The sequence below is a fragment of the Mastomys coucha genome, chromosome X, assembly GCF_008632895.1.
Source record: "Mastomys coucha isolate ucsf_1 chromosome X, UCSF_Mcou_1, whole genome shotgun sequence".
Classification (NCBI taxonomy): domain Eukaryota; kingdom Metazoa; phylum Chordata; class Mammalia; order Rodentia; family Muridae; genus Mastomys; species Mastomys coucha.
In genome coordinates this window covers 160,717,312-160,723,571 of record NC_045030.1, presented here as the reverse complement: position 1 = coordinate 160,723,571, position 6,260 = coordinate 160,717,312, and positions in this window count along the sequence as shown.

The window sequence follows — 6,260 nt, the reverse complement described above, 5'->3', positions numbered from 1 at the left end:
GGGAAACTGGGAATGGAGAAATTCGCATGTAAATAAAGAAAATATCTAAAATAAAATAAATAAATAAAATAATAATAATAATAAAAAAGAAAAAAAGAAACACATGATACACAGACCCTCTTTATATTTCAGGGGAGAGGGTTGAATGAAACAGGAAAAATGGGGACAAGAATCATGGCATACTATCCAAGGATTTTGCCTCAATTACTGACTCAAAAGAGCACATATTCTCTTGGTCAGAAGGAGTAATGGAGACATTTCTTCTAGTGCAAAAATAAAGTCCCTATGTAAGTCATTAAAAGCCACAGGAGACATTTTTGGCCTTCTTTGTCCTGGCTCAGGCCCATTCTCTAGAAATATTTCTGTGTTAACATGCCAAGTTGCCCCAGGGATGGAAAGTCCAATAATTATGATGTACTGGCCTGTGTGGGTCAGGATTTTATTAGTGCTAAATCCATAGGTAAGCTTCTTGTGGCAATGTGACTTTTCTCACTGCACTCATTTTAGAGTCAAGTTATAACATCAGGATCAGCATAGATGGAATAATTCAACCTGACAGGTGAATTATTGAAGATGCTGAACTTTAGTGTAACTATGCTTTTCTCAAGTATTTATAGGGCATGAGGATGAAGTCAGCTCAGGTCACTTGCTCCTACGTTATTCATCTGGCAACAAAGCCTGTGCATTCAAATTCAGTTCCCTAACAGATTCCACTTGAAACTCCCAGACAGAGTACCTTGAGAGGATGCTGTTCCCTTCATTCAAGCAAAGATGAGTATGGAGTAAGTTCTCTATACATCCCATGCCCTTTCCAAAACCATATCAAGCTATACTAGGGAGAATGGGCTGAATCAAAGTCTCACCCTATAGCACAGCCTGGTCTAAATTCAGTAAGTAGAACAGGATGCCATCAAACTCACAGCAACCCTTTTCATCACTGCCTTGAAAATGCTGAGATTAGAGATGTAAGCCACCACACCTGAATGAAGCGAAATTATTGAATCAGATTTACAGAAGTGCTCTGTCTCTAGTACTCCTTGAATTTATTTACAAAGGTATAGTAATCCAGACACTCACATACACACATTCACTATTGCACAAGATGCAAAGAAGTATATTATAGCCCATCATTTAATAATCCATGCAGGACAAAATTTGGCTTTTTTCCCTCCATTTTGTCTATACCTCTTAGTCCTGCCAAACAAGCTGCTGGTCTTTTGGGTCTTTTGTCAGTGTGGGAATAATGATATCCATAATAATAGTAGCTAAATGTGTTCATTTAGTATTCCAGATCCTATGTTAAATGATCTTGATGCATAATTATTACATCAACTTCTCAGAACAATCAGAGATAAAATTATATTCACAACTTTTAAGAAAGAAAATTGAGGCTAGAGTCTCCAAACAACTTACCCCAAATACTACAGATCAGTGAGACTTGAGATTTGAACTCATCAGCCTCAGATGGTTGAGGCAGGAAAACTGCCAAAAGTTCAAGACCACTTGACTTACATAATGAGACCCTGCCTTAGAAAAAAAGAATTGCAATTTTCCTTTGTACTTTTAAATCAAGTAACCTACTTATTTGCTTTTAATAAAAGAAACACAAGTATGTAGTTTGTTGTTGTTAGTGGCGGTGGTTCTGGTGGCCTTGGTGGTGGCTTCAGTTAAGTTCCATAAAAGGAAGCCAGCCAATGAGATATTCAGTAGACAGCATTGCCTGAGTAAAAGAAACATTGCTAAATTACACATCAAACTCTACACATTAATAGTGGGAGACTTCAACACCCCACTCTCCCCAATTGGTGTGTCATCTAGACAGAAACTAAATAGAGAAATAATGAAACTAACAAAGGTTATAAATCAAATGGACCTAACAGATACTTACAAAACCTATCACTCAAACACAAAAGATCATATCTTTTTCTTAGCACCTCATAGAACCTTCTCCAAAATTGACCACATACTTGATCACAAAGTAAGCCTTAACAGACTCAAAAAATTGAAATAATCCCTTATCAGACCACTATGTATTAAAGTTGGAATTCAATTTAACTTAGTATATATGAATGGTTTTGCCTGCACACATATCTGACTACCACATGCATACCTGCTACACAAAGGCAAGAAGATAGCATCAGATACCTTGGAGCTACAGTGATAAATGGTTATTAGCTAATGTGTGGGTTTCAGTAATTAAAACTGGGTCTTTCAAAAATCTAGACAATGCTCTTAATCACTGAGCCATCTCTTCACTCCCCCCAACTCCTATTTTTATGAGAAATAGGTTTGTTTTTTTTTTTTTTTTTTTTTTACAACAGCATGACCAGAACATAGAAAAAGCATTTGCAGTTGGGTTTTACTAACATTCATAGACACAACTGGCTAAATCAAATAGACAACGTTATGAAAGAGGAGAAGGAAGAGAAGAAAAGAAACCGATTAATTCAGGAGGCACACCATCTAATATTTCTTGGATAAAACACAGTGATGTTTAGTGTGTGTATAATAACTTAAGAATGAATCTCAGTTCAATTATAATTTGTATGTCTGCTGTGTTATCACTGAGAAAATAGGTCCCATGTTGTTCTACAAACTGTCTAGTAGAATCCTTTTTTACAATAACTGTATGATATTTCATCATTTACATCTGCCATCATCACTATTTTTATAATGGTGGACTTTCCCTTCTTTAAACTAGAGTGAACATCCTCATTATAGCCCCTTTATATCAATATAGCTAACCATACACATGCGTGCACACTCACAAACACACACACACATACTCACATACTTGACCAAGATGGTTTTACCTTATCTACATTCTCACAGAGCATAACTTCCATATTAACCCACCAACAGTTTAATATTTCTTAACACCCAGATTCATCAAAGCTTTGCCTATTTGATCAGTATCTATATTTTATTAAATTTCATTTATAGCTTCTGACTTCCAATAATTGTAAGTATCTCTCTTTTATGTTTTTTGAATGTTTCCTTGTCTTTTAATTTCCTTATTTCCTTTCATCTTTGGCCTGATATTTTCTTTGTTTATTGTTTGACAGTTTCATACATGGTGATAGAGGATTTTCAGGACTTTGATTCCCATTACCTTCTCCTAGTCCCCTTTCTTCTTCGGCTAAAACACCTTTTCCCAAGAAGGCCCATTCTAATCCTAAGGTCTGTGTATAGCCATGAGTTTAATTGGGGTTGATTGCATTATCATGAGTGGGACACTCAACTACTTTTCAGTGGTAGCATCACTACAGAAAATGATACCCTTTGCTCCAGCCACTGTTAAATGTCAACTATCCCCTCAGAGAGGTAAGGAAACATGAGCCCCTCCCCTATCCCTGGTGAAATGCTATTTTCAATGGACTTTTCTGGTTTTGTTGTTGTTGTTAATTTCAAGTATTTCATTGTGAAGACACAAGGAGCATTACAAATATCTTCTAGTACATTAGTTATAAAGTTTCCCATTGTTTCATTTGTAACACAGAAAGGTTCATAATAATAATTGTGTAAAGATTTACACAATTATATTTGTACTAAAACTTGTTTTTGAAAGTCATTTAACAATTCTCCATGAGGAATACATGCTCTCATGTCTCTTTTATTTAATTTAGAGTTTTACCATTCCTATGCAGGTCTTTAATTCATCTAAATTACAGTCTATGGCATATAGTTAGAGTTTCCTTTAATTTTTTTCTCCATAGAGGAAGACAAGTTTTCCTCACATTTATGAGCATCACATTCTTGACCCTGGAGGAAAAGAAACACATGCTGAGGCTTAAGATGGCTGAGGCTGGCATAGGATGGGAATAATATTTAGTATCACTTCCAAGTTGTGCACATGTTGCATTTGCTCCACTTGGGGTTCTCTGGAGAAAATACTCTTGGTTGCCACATAAAGTACGTTGTGATGTTGACATGAAAAAAGGCTGAGGACCTCTCTACACCTACTTAGAGTAAGAAGATCACAATAAGGATGAACTGAGGTAGAAGAACTAGGTAGTTACATACTCTGGACAAAACTGTAGGAGAACTCACATGGAACAGCACCAGACATTCCTGAGAAAGTAGCTTTGACAGTAATGGAAAATAAAAGTCTCAGGATACTTACCAGACACCATGGCAGCCAGGGCATGGTTATTTGTTGATTTGAGCTATTCTGTAACTGTTAGCCACTGTTAGCTTTTATTGTCAACTTAACACAACCTAGAGTCACCCAGGAAGAAGAATCCCCAATTTAGGAATTGCTCAATTAATTACTTGTTGATGTAGGAAGGTCCATCTCACTGTAGGCCACATCTTATCTTGAATAAGTGGCCCTATGTGTATAAAAAAGCTAGCAAGCCATGAGGCTGTGAATGTGGTTACTCTCTCAGGTCCCTGCTCGGCCTTCCCTAGATGATGGTTTGTAACATGGAAGTGTAAGCCAAACCAACCCTTTTCTCCTCACATTGCTTTAGGTTAAAATGTTTTATCACAGCAACAGAATGAAACTGGAACAGAAATTAGTTCCAGAAGTGGGACATTGCTGTGTTGGACATGACCATCTTGCTTTATGGAGGGATTGCATATGTGTTTGGAACTTTGAGCTGGAAAAGCCATTGAGTGATCCAAACCTCATGGTATATTCTAGTGGGTGCTTGGAAGACAGTAATGTTAAGATAAATGTGGACTGTCAGCCCTGACTCATGATGTTGAAACAAGGACTTAAATACAAACATAAGCATGAGATTTTTAGGTGACATTTTGAATTGGGAATCTCTGTTTGCTAATCACTTGGGGCTAAAAAACCATCTGTGATTAATAACATTACTTTCCACTCAGTGAGAATTTCTGTGCTTTATTAGACCTTTTTTGGTTTTATTGATTTTTGAAATTTTATTTTAATTGCAAATTTCTCCCTTCCCTTTCCTCCCTCCAAAGTCTCTCATACACCACTGTGTGCTCCTTCAGATTAATGGCCTCTTTTATTCCTCAATTTTTATTGCTTTCATTCTATGTATGTTTGTATATACATCCTCTTCCCTAAATATAACATTTTGATCTAATGGAGGATCTATATAATGCTATTTGTATGCATGTTTTCAGGGTTGACCAATTGGCACTGGAGAACCAATTGGTGTGCTTTTCCCTGGGGGAGAGCCATGTCTTCTGCTCCTAGTTTTATTTAGTTGTCTACAGTTCTTTGTATATGGTCATGGGTTCTTCCCTACACAGTTTGACATGTTCCTTGGTGTCCTCCTTGTTCAGCTCACAGTTGGGGTCATGTTGATGAGACATTATGGGTGTATCCTCTAGTTTTCCTAGTGGACACAGTCTCAGAACAAAACTCCATGATTCTCTGGCTTTTACAGTCTTTCTGCCCTCTCTTCCACAATGTTTCCTGAGATTTAGGATTGTGAGTGTTTTATAGATGTATCCATTAAGACAGGGCTTTACAACTTAACATATTGATTGTGGGTTTTTTAGTTTTTGAAGTGGTCTTCATATGTTTCAAAGAGAAGTTCCCTTAATGTGGGCTGAAGACTAACCCTATCTATGGGTATGAGGATAAATTTTTATAAACTGTTGTTAGGGACTACGCTCATTTAGTATATTATTGGTTATAGACTCTCTCTCTTCCAGTATCCATGACTTCACTAGTACTGAGAAGTTAGCTAGGTTTCTAGGACAAGGCATGGTATTCTTCTTCTTGAGTGGGTTTTAAGTTCAACTAGAGAGCCACTTGTTACTACCAAGACATGTGTCCTAGTGTGTACCTATACAGTTATTCTACCATGTTTGTCACTGATGCTGTTTCTTGGCTGATTTTATACCAATTTGTCACATTCTAGAGTCATCGAAGGTGGGGGTTCTCAATTGCAAAAATGCCTCCATAAGATCAGACTGTAGGTAAACCTATAAAGAATTTTTTTAGTAAGTGATTTATGAGGGAGGGCCCAGTACATGATGGGTGATGCAATCCCTGGGCTCATGGTCCTGGGTTCTATAAGAAAGCAGACTGATCAAACCATAAGAAGAAAACCAGTAAGCAGAACTCCTCTATGGCTTCTGCATCCAGGTTCCTGTCCCGTTTGACTTCCTCTCCTGATGTCCTTCAATGATGAACAATAATGTAGACGCATGGGGAAGTGGGAGGCAACAGGGGTTTGTTTTGGTTGGTTTTGTTTGTTTCTTTGTTTTTTGGAGGGGAAACTGGGAATGGAGAAATTTACATGTAAATAAAAAATCAAAACAAAAAAAAAAGA